We start from the raw sequence: 21,448 nt of genomic DNA on the forward strand, positions 1-21,448 counted from the left end.
CTTTTGGTATAAACATTTATCTAGAAATAAGAATCACATTGGTCAAATGTCTACATTTATGATAAATGTAGTTGTTCAATTAATTTATATTGTAGATAACATAGTGTGTGGTGTCACACACAGAAGATCATGTTATCGGTTCTTTATAAATTATAAACAGTTGCTCACGACTAAGATGGAAAGGAACAAACCATTGGAATAGTCGTAGTGTAATTAGGTATTAGTTTATCTTGACTAATAAATTACACTAGTACACTCTAAGTGTATTGAGTAGGACCATTTTAGGTAAGTTCTTTTTATACTGACTTGATAAAAGAACTAGACCTTAGTTATTATGGAAGTGTGTGCTCTTAATCCTAATATAATAACAAGCACATATATTTGATATTTATTTCTTTAATTTATCAATGGGTGAGATTTAGTTCGATAAATCAATAAGCCCGATAAGTTGGAAAATGATATCACTTATAGTGTGTGTTGTTGATTATAGAAGGAAACTGTGTCCTAGTGATCTAGGTTGATTGATCCGGCGGTTAGAACAGGGGACCCCCATTCTGAGGGGTCAATGACACGTGGGAGTCAAAAGGTCAGGTGGCCGACCGGAGAAGGATGGGCCGACCTCCCGGCCGGCCAACCGGTGAATAACCGATGGCAAAAGGCGCCCCGACAGAAGTCGGGGTTCCGGCGCTCAATTGAACAGTAGCGAAGAGCCGAGCGGAAGGCCGAAGACAAGGTGACATACTGCTAGCAGTCCCCACAGCACCTTACCGAGGATCTACCCAGCATACCGAGGCATACGAAGAGTCGGACGGGGTGTGATTGGTTTTAGGTATGGAGTAAGATGAGTGCCGGCCGGACTCCCTGTCCGGCCGGTCGGACGGGCACCTCGTCATGGGGTAGGGATAGGACAATTTATATCTTATGACAGCGGTCAAGTCCTATGACTAGGCCATACTCCTAATCTGGCGACGAGGTGTTCTGCTGTCCCATCGAGAGCGTGCTTGGACTGTAGCAGTATGGTGTCAGGTAAGCTCTCTGACAAACACATACCGAGGTATGGGCTAAGAACACGTGTTTACCTCGATTGGTGTGCATGAGTTTCTTCCAGCCCTATATAAGAAGCCTTATACTTCGCCGGAGGTACGTTTTGAAACCTTTGGAGCCACTTTTTTCACTACTTGCTTGCCTGACTTGAGCGTCGGAGAGTCGCCGCCGGGAACCTCTTCTCGGCCCGACTTTTGTGCAGGTTCACCGGAGGTTCGTGCAACCAGTCGAAGATCCACGTCAGCAGCCGGGGAGCGCCACGTGCCCAGCGTCCGTTGATTCAGTATTCGGACAGGATCAATTTGGCGCCGTCTGTGGGAACGCTCCTGCATCCGAACGGAAGCAATGGACGAGGCTGGATGACAGCACACGGTGACGCTTTCCATGGAAGAACTCGACGCTCTTATCGAGTTGAGGGCCGCTAAGTTGGTGGAATAAAAACAGAAGGCGCCATCCGAGCGGCCTGAGCAACAAGCAACATCAGCATCCGGTGGCCGAGCGGAAGCACCCCCAGCCACAGTTCCGTTCCATCAAGCTCTTTTTCGCACTCCTCCCGAAGCCGCAGCAGCTAATCGGGATAGAGGCTCTTCGTCAGATGAAGTACCCATACGGGATAACAGAAAAGGCAAAGCCCCCCGAGCGGACGCCTCGCCCGAGCGGGTCAATCGTCAGTTCTCAGAGGCCATCTTGAAAGATCCTCTGCCAAAGCACTATGTGCCCCCGGCAATCGGCGAATACAATGGAACTACAGACCCGGATGACCATTTGGGTAAGTTCGACAACACCGCTACCCTTCATCAATATACAGACGGAGTAAAGTGCCGAGTTTTTCTTACCACCCTCTCGGGATCGGCTTAACGGTGGTTTTGGAGGCTGCCGGACGGATCCATCACAAGCTTCAAAGACTTCCGAACGGCCTTCCTCCACCACTTCGCCAGCAGTCGGTGCTACCAGAAGACTAGCGTGAGCCTATTCGCCATAAAGCAAGAGGCTCGCGAGCCGCTCAGAACTTATATCCAGCGGTTCAATCAAGTGGCCATGGACATTCCAACGACCACCTCAGAGACAATGATGAACGCATTTACACAAGGCCTCGTGGACGGGGACTTCTTCCGCTCGCTCGTTCGGAAGCCGCCCCGAGACTACGACCATATGCTACACCGAGCCAACGAGTACATCAATGTGGAGGAAGCCCAAGCGTATCGAAGAAAGGAAACTCCAACTGATCGGGCTCCCCCTGCCGAGCAGAAGCCTCACACCGCTCATCAACCGCCGAGAGGACCGAGGGCCGAAGCAATCCGCTCCCCCCATGTGCGGTCCCACGTGTAAGAAGTAGCGGCCGAGCGGCCCAAGCCAAAGAAGAAATGGACTCCCATGTTCTGCTCATTCCACCGCACGGACACCCACAATACCAGAGACTGTCGGAGTCTGCCCCTGATTGCCCATCCCGTTCCCCAAAGTGGTGGCCGTAGATCACCGTCATCTGACAGGCGACAGAGGCCTCGTATATCTGAGCGGACAATGCCCGATAGGAGGCCAAGGCAAACTCCCGAGCGGCATCATACACCGAGACGAGAAGACAATCCCCGGCAGTCTAGGGAGCGACCCAGACCGTCCGCCCGGGAGGAAGAGAATAGAAACAACACTTCCCGGGGCGAGATCAACATCATAGCTGGTGGGCCGACCGGAGGTGACTCTAACCGAGCAAGAAAGGCGAGAATCCGGCAGCTCCAAATCCATGCAGTCGGCTGCAGCCAAGAGCGGGCGAGCGGACCTGAAATCAGTTTCGGGCCAGGGGACTTGGAAGGAGTTGAAGTACCCCACGACGACGCTCTCCTCATCAAAGCGGTAATAGACAACTACACTGTTCACCGCGTATTTGTTGACACAGGAAGTTCAGTCAACATCATATTTAAAAAGGCATTCGATCAACTACAAATTGATCGGGCCGAGTTGCTACCCATGACGACCCCCCTATACGGGTTTACGGGTAACGAAGTTCAGCCGGTCGGACAGATCCGGCTGGCTATCTCGCTGAGAGAAGAGCCGCTCAGGAGGACGCGGACAGCAAACTTCGTGGTGGTCGACTCTCCCTCGTCATATAACGTCATTTTGGGACGACCGGCGCTCAGCGAGTTCCGAGCGACCGTCTCCACCTTCCACCAGAAGATCAAGTTCCCCGTCGAAGACAAAGTGGGAGAAGTACGGGGAGATCAACTGGCAGCTCGGCGATGCTATGTCGAAATGGTCCGAGCAGAAGCAAATTCCGCTCGGAAGTCGCCACGGATCGAGGTGAATGCTATAACTGAAAAGCCTCCCTCTTTAGTTTATGAAGAAAAAGAGGAAGTGCAGATACACCCGACCCAATCGAAGGCCACGACTTCATCGCGTCTGATCTGGAGGCGAATCAGAAAGAGGAGATCTTCGGAGGCATTGGATCACCTCCTCTTTCTGATTCGCCTCCAGATCGGACGCGATGAATGTCTTCGTCTGGTCGACACACGAGCTGCCCGGAATTTCACCAAGTATAACGCAGCATGAGCTCCACGTCCGACCGGACGCTCGGCCAGTAAAGCAAAGAAAAAGGGACTTCAGCGCCGAGCAGAATGCCATCATCCGAGCGGAGGTGGAGAAACTCTTGGAGGCCGGCCATATACGCAAGGTCCAGTTCCCGAGCTGGTTGGCGAATGTGGTGCTAGTTTCCAAGCCCGGTAATAAGTGGAGAGTGTGCATCGATTTCCGGGACCTTAACAAGGCGTGCCCAAAGGACTTTTACCCCTTGCCCCGAATCGATCAACTGGTGGATTCTACGGCCGGCTGCGAGTTGATATGCATGCTCGACGCCTATCAGGGATACCATCAAGTGCCGCTCGCCCGGCAAGATCAAGAAAAAGTTAGCTTCGTGACGTCCAACGGCACCTACTGCTATAATGTGATGTCGTTCGGATTGAAGAACGCGGGAGCCACCTATCAACGCTTGATGAACAAAGTGTTCAAGGAGCAGATCGGGCGGAATCTGGAAGCTTATGTGGACTACATTCTTATCAAGTCCGTCCGAGCGGCTGATCTCTTCAAAGACATGGAGGAAACCTTCCGAACGTTACAAAAATATGGAGTCAAGTTAAATCCTCATAAATGCCTGTTCGGAGCAAAAGGAGGGTGTTTCTTAGGATACATAGTGACCGAGCGGGGTATCGAAGCAAATCCCAGCAAGGTGAAAGCTCTACAAGACATGCCGCCTCCGCGAAATACGAGGGAAGTGCAGCGTTTGACCGGTCGGATAACTGCTTTGTCCAGATTCATATCCAAAATTACCGACCGGAGCCTTCCTTTTTTCAAAATCTTGCGCAAGGCCACTAAGTTTCACTGGGACAAAGAATGCGATCGGGCGTTCGAAGATTTGAAGGCATATCTGAACTCTCTCCCGGTATTAGCCAAGCCGGCTGCGGGTGAGCCACTTTGTATCTACTTGTCTTCAACCGAGCAAGCGATCGGCTCGGCACTAGTGAAGGCGAGCAGGGAAGAGCCTGTGTATTTTCTTAGTCATATTTTAAAAGATGTTGAATCTCGCTACACTGGGCTCGAGAAGCTGGCTTTCGCTCTAGTCCTCGCCGCTCGGCGCCTTCGTCCCTACTTCCTGGCGCATACCATCATTGTCAAAACCAATAGCCCGCTCGGGCGAGTATTACTAAATCCAGAAGCGTCCGGGCGACTCATCAAATGGACGACGGAGTTGAGTGAATTTGACATCCAATACCAGCCCCGCTCGGCAATCAAAGTGCAGTCCTTGGCAGATTTCGTGACCGAGGTGCAGAATTCAGAGCCCGAAGCTATGTGGAAATTATTTGTGGACGGGTCATCCACTCGGCTCGGAAGTGGGATTGGAATACTGTTGCTCTCCCCTCAAGAAGAAAAGATGCATTTATCCGTCCGGCTGGATTATAAAGCTACAAACAATGAAGCAGAGTATGAGGCCCTCATAGCCGGCTTGCAGGCAGCACAGCATGTGGGAGCCAGTCGGGTAACGCTTCATTCGGATTCGCAGTTGGCCGCTCAGCAGCTCTCTGGCGCCTTTGAAATCAACAGCGCTCGGCTCAAACTCTACGCTGAAGCCTTTGAGAAGCTCAAAGCTAATTTTAGAGAAGTCATTGTTCGGAAGATACCCAGAGCGGAAAATCAAGCGGCCGATGAGTTAGCCAAACTCGCGAGCTCAATAACGTCGGTCGCCATTCTGCAGCCGATTGAACAAGTATTGTTGGTGGCGCACATCGACCGTATGAAGGGTCTCACGTTTCCGAGCGACTGGAGGACACCGATCATGGAGTTTCTCCGCTCGGGTTCTACGCCATCCGATCGGGATGAGGCCCAGCTACTAAGGAGGAGAGTCGGTTGGTTCACGCTCATTGGAGATCAGCTATACAAGAAGGCTTTCTCCCGTCCGCTTCTGAAATGCGTGAGTTCAGAAGATGCGGCATACATCCTTCAAGAGGTGCATCAAGGATCGTGCGGGGGTCATCCGGGCGGGCGATCACTAGCTAAAAAGATACTGCTGGCCGGATACTTCTGGCCAACTTTACAAGCAGATGCCGCTCGGACCGTCGCGACGTGCCTTTCTTGTCAAAGGTATCATAATTTCTCTCACCGACCGGCGAAAGAAATGAAGGCCGCTACTGTCTCTTGCCCGTTCGACCAATGGGGAATGGATATTGTGGGTCCATTTCCTATGGCAACCGGACAGCGGAAATTTTTATTGGTGGCGGTTGATTATTTTTCCAAGTGGGTGGAAGCCGAGCCGCTAGCCAAGATCACCGAGCAGATGGTCAAGAAATTTATTTGGCAGAACATCATCTGTCGGTTCGGCATCCCCCGTCGACTTATCTCCGATAATGGGCGGCAATTCACAGGAAAGTTGCTCGAAGATTGGTGCAAAAGCTATAGCATCGAGCAACACTTCACGTCCGTGGCATATCCCCAAAGCAATGGTCAAGCCGAAGTAGTCAATCGGGAAATTCTTCGTATTTTGCGTGCTCGGCTCGATCATATGGGAGGAAGCTGGGTGGATGAGGTGTCAGGCGTCTTATGGGCCATCCGAACGACCCCGAAGGAAGGAACTGGCGTCACGCCCTTCCATTTGGTGTATGGCGGCGAAGCGGTTATTCCTGTCGAAGTTGGAGTTGAGTCCGCTCGGATCCAAAATTATGATGAGGACAACGCCGAGCGGAGGAACATGGAGCTGGATTTGGTCGAGGAAGAAAGAGCCAAGGCATCCGTCCGGCTGATGGCGTATCGTCAAAGAATGAAGCAGAGTTACAACCGGCGCGTAATCCCCAGATCATTCCAGGTTGGCAATCTTGTCTGGAAGAAAGTAAAGTCGGTCGGCGACGTCGGCAAGCTAGAAGCTCCTTGGGCAGGCCCCTTCAAAATCATCGAAAAGCTCCGCTCGGGCGCTTACTATTTGGAGGATGAAGACGGGCGGCAGCTGGACTGACCTTGGAGCGCGAATCATCTCCAGCCTTATAGAGCTGGGTGAAAGGTGCACTGATGTAACTCATTTTCGTGTATATGCTAGTCGCCCATGCCCTTGTAATGTAGTAAGCCAAAATAATTGAAGGATGGCAAATAGCTTCGCCGAACGGTTGTGTCAAGTTAGCCTTAAAGGCCGTCGAGCTCCGACGTTAAATATCGAGAGACGAGCCGGCGTCTATAAACCCTCCGAGCGGAAGACCGTCGAGCTCCGACGTTAAATATCGAGAAACGAGCCGGCGTCTATAAACCCTCCGAGCGGGAGGTCGTCGAGCTCCGAAGTTAAATATCGAGAGACGAGCCGGCGTCTATAAACCCTCCGAGCGGAAGACCGCCGATCGTGGAGCCAAGCGATCGAGCCGGCGTCTATAAACCCTCCGAGCGGAAGACCGTCGAGCTCCGACGTTAAATATCGAGAGACGAGCCGGCGTCTATAAACCCTCCGAGCGGGAGGCCGTCGAGCTCCGACGTTAAATATCGAGAGACGAGCCGGTGTCTATAAACCCTCCGAGCGGAAGACCGTCGAGCTCCGACGTTAAATATCGAGAGACGAGCCGGCGTCTATAAACCCTCCGAGCGGAAGGCCGTCGAGCTCCGACGTTAAATATCGAGAGACGAGCCGGCGTCTATAAACCCTCCGAGCGGAAGACCGTCGAGCTCCGACGTTAAATATCGAGAGACGAGCCGGCGTCTATAAACCTCCCGGTCCGATAGAATGCAGCGTGACACTGGCCAATGGTAAGAGCAGATCGACAACAGCTTGCTCTGTGAGGTCAATATACGGCTGAGCGGCACGCTCGTCAGCAAGGCCTTCCAAGTAAGGAGGTAAAGTAAAATAGGATTAATGAATAGAGAGCGAGGGAATGAACGAGGTTCGCACGCCGAACAGTAAGCGCACAGGCTCTTGGCGAAAAATACTTGCAAATAGTCGGCTCTAATCCGAGTTAGCATATCTAACCGAACGGATTACTCGCAAGGAATACTTGGCAAAAGCAAATTTCATTCATACCCAGCGACGAACAGACAAAAGTTGATGACAAAAAATATTTTTGCCGAACGGCGATGATACAAAAAAGTTGATAAAAAACACTCCTCACGCGTCAAAATCAAAAAGAGCATCAGGAATGGCGCCCATCACGGTAGCCAGATCCTCTGGGGGGATGGTCAGCTCGGCGGGAAGGTGGCCTTTAGTCTTCAAGTAATCCACCGCCGTCTTGATCGCCTCTTCGAAAGTGAGGGAAATCTTGTCGGTGAATTTCTCTCCGAAGTCGTTCGAGCGGACAAATGCCTTCCTCACTTCGTCAGAGCGGGCCGATTCCCCATCCTGATACCCTTTGAGCGTGGCTCGGGAAGCATCGTTAGCGGCATGGAGATCCTTCAAGTCTCCTTCAAATTTGAGCAGATCGGCCGAGCGGCTCTCCTTCTCGGTGTCCAGAAGGGCATCCAGCTCCTTGACGCGTTGCTCTAGCCCTCTGATCTCCACCTTCATTAGATCCATGTCGTCGATGGCCTTGCGCTTCCGAGATGTCGCTGTCTTGATCTCTTTATCCCGTTGTTTGACCACAGCTTCCAGCCGAGCGACCTCGCTCGCCAGATCGGAAGCTCGTTTCCGTTCGGCTTCCAAAAGCTTTTTGCTTTTCTCCAGAGCAGCTGTGGATTACCCTTGGTTTGCCTCCGAAAGTTTGAGTTTTTTCATTTCGTCCTCCAGCTCAGCTAGTCGATTACTGACGGCGATCTGCTCTACCCAACTCTGCGAACAAAGGCAGTTAAGTTAAAAGCTGAAATAAAAAGTATCAATAAAGCAAAAAGGCATACCCCGGTCGCCTGCTGCAGGTTACTGTCCCCTAGCTGACTGGGGGACATGAGCGCGACGCGTATGCGCGCGTCCTCCCAAACTTTGGCGAGCGGGCCGGTGAGGGTTATTTGTTGTTCAGGGACTGCAGGCCGATCGACGGCCGATAGATACTCCTCCGAAGGAAATCGGAGAACTGTTTTGATCACCCTCGGGCCGCTCGGATCCTCCTGAGATGCGGCGGCCTGGCCAGAAGGCTCGCCGGTCAGGGCAGGATGCTCGCCTAGTCGCTTGAGGCGACGCAGAGGCTGGGAGGTGGAAGGCTGCGTCTCGGGAACAGTCGGGGGTAATCTAACCTGCGTCGGAGTGTGCTCTGAAGAGACTGCCTCAGAGACCGCGTGAGCTGCATCACTCCGCTCGGAAGGCTGCCCATCTGATGAGATCGGTTGAGGAGCTTGCTCCAGACGTCGGCGCTTTCGAGTCGCCAAAGGTGCCTCGTCAGCCGATCGGCCTTCCTCCTCGGCCGGGGCAGATGTTGTGATATTGGCCGCGGCCTCGTCAGTGAAGACTCGGGCGGCCGATGCCTCGGGAGCAACTTGAGTTCCCTCGCTCCCTTCAGTTGCAGAGCCGGTCAGGACCAGCCCTCGTTCGGCCGCTTCCTTATCCTTCACCGCCTCAATATTGGCGGCTTTCAGCTTTAGCTTTTCAGTTACCTTAGCACACCACATAACTTCAGCTGCAAAAACAAAGAATAAATCAGTTAGCACAAAAGAAAAAGGGGGATAAGAATCGCTTACTCATGGTGCAAGGAAGATCGGCTTGGATGGGAGACAAGCCGAATATATACATTACTCCAGGAAGGAGCAACTTGTCGATATCGTAACGTTGGCCGACCAGCTGGTTGGCCGCATGAAGATACGCTGGATGGCTCTTGAATTTGCCAAGACCCGGTTGATTCGGCACCGCCGTCTGCCACTTCGTTCGGAAGGCCGGCCGCTCCGGGAGACGCATAAAAAAGAAATGCTCCTTCCAATGCTTATTGGAGCTCAGCATGTTGGTAAATAGGACGAAACCCGACCTAGATTGAAATATGAAGGTCCCCCACTCGGATTGTTTTGGGTAGAAGAAATAGTGGAAGATTTGGGGGTCAAAGGGGATATCGTTCAATTTGAAAAGGACTATCACCCCGCTCAACAACCTAATTGAGTTCGGGACTAATTGGTCGAGCGGGAGGCGAAAGTGGTTGCATATTTTGAGGATGAACGAATGTGGAGGAAAGCGCAGCCCGGCCAAAAATTGATCACGGAAGAAGCAAATGGTGCCGGGCGGCGGATCATTAGGCCGATCGGAAGGAGTAGCTACAACTATCTCATGGTCGGCCGGAATTTCATACGCCCGAATGAGACGCAATGCGTCTTCTTCATCGAATCGGCTCTCCATAGTCGTATATCAGAGACTAGGAGCGCCGACTGTAGGCGTAGAAGTACTCGCCATGGTTGAAACAGAAGAGATATTGACAGAAAAACTAAAATAAAATGCCAACAGAATGAAAAAGAAAGCAATACAGGAGGCGGGGAGCTGAAAAGGAAGGCTTACGGGTACGAGAAAGATCGAGGAAAGGAAGAAGATGGCGAGCGCACCAAACAGGCGGGGAATAAGGATCGCCGGAGCAGAAACAACAGCGGGAGGTCGAAGGTCGATGAAGAAGAAGGCGGCGGAGAGAGGGGGCCGCGAGATTTATAACGTTTGCCCCGTACGGCCTTAGCCGTCCGATTCAGGTCGTGAAGAACGAGGTCATCATCCAGCCGTTCATTTCAAACGGCGGCTGTCCCATCGGAGGTGACGCCACCGCCATACCCTGACAAAAGTAAGATTGCCACGTGTCAGAAAGATACGGGTTACATTTAATGAGCGCCCCGTACCGCACACAACGCACGTGAGGGGCAGTAGAGAAGAGGATTCGGCATGGATTCCAAGGCAATACAAGGCACAGGCAAGATATCGCCGAACGGATGAGCATCCCTGAGCCTGGCCGAGCGGACTAATGTATCGGTCGTTACTCAGTCAGATCGGCAGTCCAGTCAGTCGGACTTCGCCTCCTTCGACTAGACTTGAGGGGGAGGCAAGTGATCCGGCGGTTAGAACAGGGGACCCCCATTCTGAGGGGTCAATGCCACGTGGGAGTCAAAAGGCCAGGTGGCCGACCGGAGAAGGATGGGCCGACCTCCCGGCCGGCCAACCGGTGAATAACCGATGGCAAAAGGCGCCCCGACAGAAGTCGGGGTTCCGGCGCTCAATTGAACAGTAGCGAAGAGCCGAGCGGAAGGCCGAAGACAAGGTGACATACTGCTAGCAGTCCCCACAGCACCTTACCGAGGATCTACCCAGCATACCGAGGCATACGAAGAGCCGGACGAGGTGTGATTGGTTTTGGGTATAGAGTAAGATGAGTGCCGGTCGGACGCCCTGTCCGGCCGGCCGGACGGGCACCTCGTCATGGGGTAGGGATAGGACAATTTATATCTTATGACAGCGGTCAAGTCCTATGACTAGGTCATACTCCTAATCTGGCGACGAGGTGTTCTGCTGTCCCATCGAGAGCGTGCTTGGACTGTAGCAGTATGGTGTCAGGTAAGCTCTATGACAAACACATACCGAGGTATGGGGTAAGAACACGTGTTTACCTCGATTGGTGTGCATGAGTTTCTTCCAGCCCTATATAAGAAGCCTTATACTTCGTCGGAGGTACGTTTCGACACCTTTGGAGCCACTTTTTTCACTACTTGCTTGCCTGACTTGAGCGTCGGAGGGTCGCCGCCGGGAACCTCTTCCCGACCCGACTTCTATGCAGGTTCGCCAGAGGTTCGTGCAATCAGTCGAAGATCCACGTCAGCAGCCGGGGAGCGCCACGTACCCAGCGTCCGTTGATTCAATATTCGGACAGGATCATTGATAATGTCCCCAAGAGGAGCTCATAAGGATTGTCATGTTAAACCCTGCAGGTGGACTTAGTCCGACATGATGATAAGGTTGAGTGGTACTACTCTTGGACTAAGATATTAATTAAGTGAGTTGTCAGTAACTCATTTAATTAGTAGACATTCGACATCTTAAACACAGGGAGACTAACACACTCATAATAAGAAGGAGCCCAAAATGTAATTTGGGATTGGTGCGGTAGTTCAATAATAATTCTTTAGTGGTATGAATTATTATTGATGAAGTTAAGTTGTGTGTTCGGGGCGAACACGGGAAGCTTAATTTCATCGGGAGACCAAAACCAATTCCTCCTCTCGGTCCTTATCGTAGCCTCTTGTATATAGAGATTTATACCCACCACATACTCACCTTCTTACCCACTCTTTGGTGGTCGGCCAAGCTAGCTTGGAACCCAAGCTAGGGCCGGCCAAGACACAAAGGTTGAGCCAAGTTCGTGGTCGGCCAATGCTTGGAGTCCAAGCATGATGTGGCCGGCCACATCATATTAAAAAGGATTTTATTTATAAATTTTTCTTATGTGGATTCCATGGTTTTAAAAGATAGTTTAAAATTTAAATCTTTTCTTTTATAGCTTTCTACAAAAGATTAAGAAAAGATTTGAAATCTTTCCTTATTTGTAGATTGAAAGGTAGATTTTAATTTTGAGAAAACTTTTCTTTTTTAATCATGTTCATGATTTAAAAGAGAATTTAAAAATTAAATATTCTCTTTTATAAGTTTCTACAAAAGATTAAGAAAAGATTTGATATCTTTCCTTATTTGTAGATTGAAAGGAGATTTTAATTTTTAGAAATAACTTTCCTTTTTGGAAATCATCCACATGTTTAAAAGAAAGATTTTAATTTATAAAATTTCCTTTTTATAATCCACCATGAAGGGAAAAATTATTGGAGAAATTTTTATAAATTTCTGGAGACAAATTAGGAAGTTTTAATTCTTGTGTTAATTAAAACTCTCCTTGTTTTGGAGATTAATGTGGTCAGCCATAATGTTTAATGAGAAGAAAATTATTTTTAATTAAATAAATTTTCCAAATTATTTTTAATTAAATAAATTTTCCTTTTCATGGCAAAAGAATTAAGGAAGTTTTTTATTAAATTTCCTTATTTGCCAAGACCAAGAATTATAAAAGAGGGGGTAGAGGTGCCTTCATGGCTAACGACTCTATTATTTTTCTCCTCTCTTTTTCTCCTTGGGTGTGGCCGGCCCCTCCTCTTTCTCTCTTCTCCATCTTGTGGCCGAACCTCATCTCATCCTTGGAGTCCTTGTGGTGGCCGGATCTTGCTTGGAGAAGAATGAGAGAAAAGGAGGCGATATTTCTAGCATCCCTTGGAGCTTGGTGGTGGTCGAACCTCTTCATCTTTGGAGGAGCTTTTGGTAGCTGAAACCTAGAAGGAAGAAGAAGGTGCTTGGTGGTTTTCATCTCGAAAGATCGTTTCCCACACAACGTCCGAGGTTAGAAGAGGAATACGGTAGAAGATCAAGAGGTTATTTTTGCTTACAAAGAAAGGTATAGCTAGTAATTGTTTTCCGCATCATCTGATTGTTCAAACTAAATCATGTCTTCCGTACCACCTTACATCGAACGACTTTTATAGAGGACTCGAAAGTATATTAGGGTTTTTTATTTTTTTTTCCCCTTCTTCCTCCAACACCCACCTTTGTTGTCTTTTTCTAAATTTCTGTCGCGGTCATCTTCTCTTCGCCTTCTGCCTTTTGCGTTCTGCTTGCCCTCCCTCTTGTGTAAGCCCTCCTTTCTATTTTCTCTTTTCTACTTGCCTCCAGGATTTAGATTCCTCCCATCCCCAATGAATCTATAACTCCCATGGCATTTGCTTCTTGGTATAAAACCATTCACTTGACTGTAACCGAATAGCTTAGAAAAAAGCTTTGGATGGACTATGGGATTTCAAACGATTATACAATTTGAATACTCAGAAGAGATCAGGTACCTTCTATGCCTCCTTTTGATTTTACTAATTTTTTTCATAGGCAAATCGAAAGTGGTCTCCGATTTCCTATCCCTGAGTTCTTCGGGGATATTTGCACTTATTTTGAGATTTTTCTACACCAACTAGCCTCGAATGCTATTAGGATCCTACGTGAGGTGGCTATAGTTTTTTGTCTGTATAATATTCCTCTTACCCCCACTTGTTTTCATTACTTCTTTCATCCTGAGAGGGTTGAGTTAGGAGCCTTTCACTTCATGTCCCAAGCGGGATGTAAGTTCTTGGAGGGCAACCCATCATCCCACAAAGGTTGGAGAAGTAAGTTTTTTCTATTTGAAGCAATCGGTGCCCTTCACATTCCTGACCAATTGGATAGGAGAGCTTCCGGGCCCACCATCGGTTGAGAAGTACAAGAAGAAACTCGAATATCTCTAAGCCTTAGAGATACTCATTGGTATGTGTTTCAACTGCACTGTTATTATGCAAAATGAAGGTCTTCTATATCGAGCTTGTCTAAGCCCTATCGCCACTGAGATGAAAAAGTCGCTCAGTAAGTCCTTCTTTACTCTTCTTCTTCTATGAGAGCTGACTTACCTTTCTTGCTCGTTGGTAGAAGACATTATGTTGGGCGCTTTAATGAAGAGGCTTCTGAAGGCAGATCGAGCAACCTTTTAGGCTTTGGCCACTCCCGAAGTTTCTTCAGATGCCGCAAGAGTGGCTTCTACCAAGGTTGATCTGCCACCCCCGAGAGTCCTTAGGTACCAGGATAGAAATAAGCTCCTCCAGTCAAGCGATGTCGGTAACTAAAGGAGCATCTTGAGCAACCTCTACTGCCGCAACAGTTAAGCAGGTTAACGATCTTACCGCTGCTGACGATATGTTCGACATTCCAATCGGGGAGGCGACTAATGACCCGATCAGGGAAGAAGAACCCGAGCCACTGGTATCTTCTTTACGGATAAGCAGGCATAAACACCCCGAGCCACCTATACCAACAGATCCTTTGTCGGAATGACCCGTCTCTCGCCCAAGAATGGGCGTCCTAACTATTGAGTCTCCCATGGTGCAATTAGTGGGTTCCCCCTCCATCTCTGAAACAACACCGAGAATTTTGATGACCCCTACTGAAGGAGAATTGTTACCCAAATTAGACACTTCTGTGGGTTCTGCCTTCCCTTGGGTTCCTTCCAATCCAAGCTGATCGAAGGAGACTGCCCGTCAGGCCGACCTACTACAACCGATAAAGTCGGGTGATTATGCTAAGTCGATGTATAGTTTAGACGTGCTTGAAGTCAGTCGACATACCAACGCATCTATCCTTAAGGTACATTTTTTTATGCCTGTTACCTCTACCTTACCACTCGCGAAATTATATTTACATAGGAATTTTTTATGCAACTATGGACGGAACATATGCACGTCTGATTTGTCTTCGTTATTCACCATGTCGCCAAGTCTTCGAAGAAAAGGTGAGCTGCTCTCATCATCGAGAGAGTCAGGAGGAAGATGAGTTGTCTGAAGATGCCTGCGAGGAGTAACGTAGCAAAGGAGGGGTTAGAATGGAGGTTGGGGTTGCCTCGGCTCATCCATACCAATGCTCAAGTTAGTCTTCAATGAAGAATAAATGGAGAATTACAGTAAAATATTGAAATGCATGAAGAGATGTATGTGCTTGTATATGAGTATGTGTGTGTGTATGTACGTGTACTTGGGTCTGCATTCGAATGCAAAATATTTTGTAAAATTTGATCCCGCTCTGAGATCCCTCGAAGAATGAGCCATCGGTGAGCTATCTGGAATGTTGATGAAATCACCATGACTAGGAGGAAGAGGAGGGTGAGTTGTCTTTGATGTTGACAAGGTTGCTAATTCTCTAAAGAAAAGATAAATTGCCCCCATCGCTGGGAGAGCTAGGAGAAAGATGAGGTGCCCGAAGATACCTATAAGGAGTTAGAGAGTAAAAGAGGGGTTATAATGGAGGGCGGTGTGTCCTGGCTCATCCACTCTGATGCTCAAGTTAGCCGTCAATGAAGAATAAATGGAGGAGAATTATAGTAAAATGCTAAAATGCATGAAGGAGTATATGCGCTTGTATATGAGTATATGTGTTACTATGTACACCTGCAGGGGTGAGACTTTTTATAACACAGAGGAGTGGAATGTGAGTCGGGGCATCTGAATGGTGGGGCCGCTCATAGATGAACTGAATCGAGATCAATAGGGCTTAAAGGCTGGAGTGCTCCGGACACGACAGGGCTTGCTACTACTCAGGTGACTCAAAGGTTGTAGGCAACTCGGAGACCGAAGGTAGCTCGGACGCCGGAGGTGGCTTGGAGACCAGGTCGGCTATGGCTCACGTAGCCGAAAGGCTGGAGGAGGCTCGAAGGCTAGAGGAGTCTCAGAGGTCGGAGGCGACGATAGGGGCTCGGAGGATAGTTACAATTCAGGCATCCCAAAGGTTGGGGGCAACAAGGAGGCCGGAGGCGGTTACAGGGGGTCGGAAGTCGACTGTGGCTTTGGCGGCTTTCGACCAACTGTGGCTTAGGAAGCTCAGAGGCAGAGGCGGCTTAAAGGCTAAAGGCTCCTATAAGGGTGGCAATGACAGCGGCAGGAGGTGGCGACAACAATGATATTTGATCAGGGATGGGGAGGGGGGAGCGACCTGCTCCTTGTTGAAATACATAATGCGGAAGCACATTATTACACATAGACATAAGAAAGAACTAGAGAGATAAGGAAAGAAAAGACAATTATTTCTTTATTATTGATTGATAATAGGCTAACTCACCTATTTATACATATTGTCAAAATAATATATGGAAAATATAATGATAAATATGGAAATATATTATTATAAATATAGTAATAATAATTATAGAAACAATGAAAAATATGGTTTTGAGTTTGGTTGTTAACAAATCATATCTTCTAGAGAAAAATCCACCAATACAATCAACGAAACGACAGATTTGTTGAACTTGGCCTTTGATGAAAGAAGACAACAACTAGAAGGAGACGAGGAGTTGTTGGTTGATGGTTGGAATATGATCTGTCTCCGAAATAAAAGCAGCAGAGAAAGAAGGCTGCATTTTGATGGTTGCATATGCTGGAGTAGAGGTAGAAAATCTGTTATTGTGTGTTGAGCAATGAAAAAAGCTTGCTATTTGGCCTATTAGAAGATGGCTAAAAAGAAATAACACTTATGGAGGAAAGACAGCTATAATGCGGCTGCTACTGTTAAAAAAAAAGAGAGAGAAGGAGAAGAAAGGAAGATAAAGAGTACAGAAGAATAAAATTTGATGTTCTTGAAATTAAGGAGGGCAATAATATTGCTCTTACTATGAGAAAAACAAGAAGAGAAAGAGAAAAGAGGAGGAATTAAACGTCACTAAAAAGAAGATAGGAAGGAAAAGAAAAGAGGACAGTAAGAGTAAGAGAGAGGAGCTTTAGAGTAACTTGTTGTTTTTGGGAAAGAAAGAATAAGAGGAAGACATTTGTGAGTAGAAGATTCTTACCGAAACTTGAAAGAAGAAGAAGGGGAACATTAATGAAGAAAGATAAGAAAAATAATTTCGGACTATATTTTAGAAGTAAACAACAAGAGAAAAGGGAAATAAAAAAATAGTTGCTAAAAGTCGAAACAACGAGGGAATGGAAAGAGAGGAGAAAGAAGCTTCTAAGAAAGCATAAGAGACTATAGAGGAGGCCGTAAAGAAAGTCCGAGAGAAGGCAATGCCAACGAAGGAGGTGTCGTAAAGTGAACTTAAACCTACGAAGAAGAAAGCAAAGAAAGCGGTGGAGTTGGTGAATTTTTAAGGAAAGGGGGTGACTCCTAGACTTTTGTAACAAGGAGTTGGTGTTGTGGGTGCTACATCCAGTGTCGCCTTCAGCTAGTTGCTAACTTGCGTATGGATCTGTAATTTGTGGTGAAGAAAAGGATGCATAGAGAAGAGGTTGCAACAGCATTATGGTAAAAAGAAGCAATATAGAAAGAAAGAAAGAAAGTAAGAAAGTAAGAAGAGCTAGATACTTTAGCAGTAGTATAAAGAAGAGAGAAATTGATGGGAAGAAAAATTAAGAGAAAGAGAAATTAGTTGTTGTTGTCGAGTAGAGAAAAAGAGAGAAATTGATGGGAAGAAATTAAAGATCATGACTCTGATACCATGTTGAAATACATAATGTGGAATCACATAGACATAAGAAAGAACTAGAGAGATAAGGAAAGAAAAGACAATTGCTTCTTTATTATTGATTGATAATTGTCATAGGTTAACTCACCTATTTATACATATTGGTAAGATAGTATATGGAAAATATAATGATAAATATGAAAATATATTATTATAAATATGGTAATAATAATTATAGAAATAATGAAAAATATAGTTTGAATTACAATCCAAACATGGTAAATCATCAATAATTAAAATCAATCTCTGAATTTCCTGAATTGTTATCTTTGTCGTCATTACTCCCGTGGTGGACACTCAGAGGCAGAGGAAGGAGTGGCTAATAGAGGTGGCTAGTCGCATGAGAGAGGCAAGGGGCAGAGATCTCGTGTCGGTGTGGAGAAGGTGAGAGGGGTCGTCGACGAGGAGAGGAAGAGGCGACGATGTCCAACTGAGGCGGTGGCGTTGTAGGAAGGGGGAGAGGCGGCAACATTAGGGAAGAGGCAGCTTGCATGTGAGAGAAAAGGGGACAAAGGTGGCAGTGAGTAGCCGGCAGGGAGGGAGGAGAAGGAGTGTTGGGTGGAGATCTAGTGCCGGTAGTGACTAAGAAGAGGAGAGGAGGCACATGCCGTTGTGAGGAAGGGAGATGAGGGAGGTGCGCCAGGGAGAAAGTCAAAAGGGCCTCCCTAACCCTCTGTTTGGGAGGAGGCGAGTGAAGGGAAGGGTAAACAGGGAAAAGGAGAATGTTTACCCTTGTTTCGGAGGGAGTGAGTTATGGAGGGGGAGGGGAGAGAAGGGTAAAGGTTACCCTTGCTTGCTTGGAAATAAGTAAAATTTCTTACACCCCAATTTGAATGTAAGGAAGAGGAAGGAGAGGGAAGGAGAAATTGTTCTAATTTTATCCTTATTTTTTCACATGCAAATTTATTATAAAAAAAGAGAATATTTTTATAATTTTATATATTTAATATTCATTCCCCTCCCTTTCCTCCCGAATGAACCTTCCCTCCCTTTCAAATAAGGATAAGATAAATTCTTTACTTCCCTATCCTTTCCCTCTCTTCTCCTTCTATTAATGAATAACCTTCCTTCGCCCCATCTAAACAGAAGGTAAAGGAAGCGGCGGTGGAGATGCCGACAAGATGATGCTAGACGGAAAGTCTGCGTGAGCCCTCCCTCGCGATTATGATGTTGGGGAGTAAGCAAAAATGGGAGGATTGATCCCTCCCTCTCCCACGAAAGGAAAACCCCTAAAAAAGGGAGGAGAAAAATCTCCCCTCCACTTGTCATTATCCATACTCTCACATCATTCACATAACAATAAGGTTATATTTGATTAGGACTAATAATCAAACTTGTAATGTAATAAAATTTATAATATAATATAATTAATATTACATTACTACGTTTAGTAAAAAAGATATATTATGCGTATAATATTTGATTATAAGGATGATTACATTCTTTTATTCGGTATTTATTATTATTTTTATAAAAAATATCATTTATATTATTATAAAATAATAAAAATATCATGCAACCTATGCCGACGACGGTAGTCAATGGTGACCAGCGGCCGATGGCGGAGGCCAGCGGTGCGGAGACTAACGGTAATGACATTGACGACATTTAAATTTTAATTAAATATGAAGCCTGAAATGTAATTAGATTACATATTATTGGTCTTATAATTAAATTACAAAATTTTATTATCTTCTAATTTATAATCCAAATTATCATTTTAAAATTATATTATAATATAATTTTAATTACATTAAAACGATTATCCCCACTAATGTGGCATGAAAGAACTATCCGTACTTAAAATTAAACTTCTAAATTGATTTCAAAAATTTGAAATGGTATTACATTTATAAATTTCCATCAAATTTATTTTCATAAAGTATTATATAACTGACATCAACTTTTTTTCCAAAAAAGTTTATCATGCGTAAGAATGCAGCAGGTTAACAAACTTTTCCCAAAAAGTTTTTGTTTTTAAAAATAAGACAAAAGCAATTGCGACACGACAGCGTTGTAGATCGTCGATCACTAACTGGTTGACTCTTGAATCTCCGCCGCACTCGTTCATCCTCTCGAAGGAGACTTGAACACGTGCTGTGAACTTGTCACATCCAGGACCCACCATTTTGATCGCCTCCCCTGTTCCGAAGCTCGAAGCCATTCGCTCGCAAGCACGTGGCGGATCGATGGCAGCGCTATCTACCCCACCGATTCCTAGGGTCCCGCCTTGGTCGGAGATGGAACGGAGATTTACTCGACTCGGGTTGACGTGGGCGGCAGCGCTCCATCCGATTTCAGTTCGTTCGATCCTACCTATAAAGACAGTGTCTCAACCTTTGTTTTTTTTCCAGCTTTTTATCTAATCCAATAAATAAGTTTTAAAATATCTAAATTATATATCATAATTTTAAAATTATCAAATTAGATACCTCCTTCCTATTTTACTCTCATCCTTCAATACGATCCAAAAAAAATAAATTAATTAAATCAATTTTATTCTATTTAAAAAATCATCAGTAGGTTTCAACTAAAATCAACTTATAAACTTATAGATCTTAAAATGATATAAAATCAATTTCTATATATTGATCTAATTGTAAAAATACTATTAAACATTAATTTGACCTAATATATTAAGAGAAATGATTTTTTAAAGTTAAATTATTTTTCCGAATACATTCGTGTTCAAAAAATCACTGTTCTTAATATATTGTGTTAAATTGATATTTGATAGTATTTTTATAATCAGAAAAACTAGATGAACACATAGAAACTGGTTTTATGTCATTTCAAGATTTCTAGGTCTATCACTTTTTTTTTAAACTATAGTCGAATGAACCTAAATAAAATCAATATAAGTTCATTAGGGCAAAATCAGTTGATGGACCTAGAGAGCTCGGAATGAACTGAAACTATATCCTATAAGTTCTTCTAGTTCTTATGATTATATTAATTCTCTCAAATATAACTTAACCCAATATATTTAGAGCAATGATTTTTTAATATAAATTAATTTTTTAAATATATTTATATTTAAAAAATTACTGCTCTCAATATATTCGGTCAAATTGATGTTTGATAGTATTTTTATAATCGAGAGAACTAGATGAACACATTGGAACTAATTTCATGTAATTTCGATATCTCTATGTCCATCAGCCGATTTTGGTCGAAATCAATTGATGAACTTAGAGATCTCGAAATGACATGAAACTAATTCCTATGTGTTGGTCAAGTTCTTCCGATTGTAAAAATACTATCAAATATCAATTTACCCAATATATTAAGAGCAGTAATTTTTTAAATATGAATTAGTTTCGAAAAACTAATTTATATTTAAAAAATAATGCTCTTAGTATATTGGATCAAATTAATATTTGATAGCAATTTTAAGAACTATACGAAACATATGAACTGATTTCATGTCATTTTGAGGTCTCTAACACCATCAACTATTTTAGCTGAAACTGGCCGATGAATTTTTTTCAAATACATAGAAAGAAATCAATTCAACTGAAAATTTTTTCGAGTCGAATTGATTTAAGGATGAGGGTAAAACGGGAAGTGAGTACGTGATTTGGATATTTTAAACACTTATCTACTAGTTTGGTAAAAAGTTAGGGTGTGTTTGATTTACGCATGTTCTATTTTCATTTTCTGAAAAATATACGTTTTTTAAAAAATAGAAATTAGAAAATGATTTTTCGTCATTCTCTATTATTTTTTTAGAAAATGCTATATATTTTTTTAGAAAAATAGACATGAAAAATACAAACTAAACATCATTTTTCAAAAACACGTATTTTTCAAAAAATAAAAATGGAAAAAAAACATATAAACCAAACACACCCTTATTTTTTATGTATATATTTTAAATTTTTTTATTTACAGTATAGAATTTTACATTAGGATTTAGAAATTAAATTATAATATTAAACATAAAAAAA

Source organism: Zingiber officinale, chromosome 8B (assembly GCF_018446385.1).
Source record: "Zingiber officinale cultivar Zhangliang chromosome 8B, Zo_v1.1, whole genome shotgun sequence".
Taxonomy (NCBI): Eukaryota; Viridiplantae; Streptophyta; class Magnoliopsida; order Zingiberales; family Zingiberaceae; genus Zingiber; species Zingiber officinale.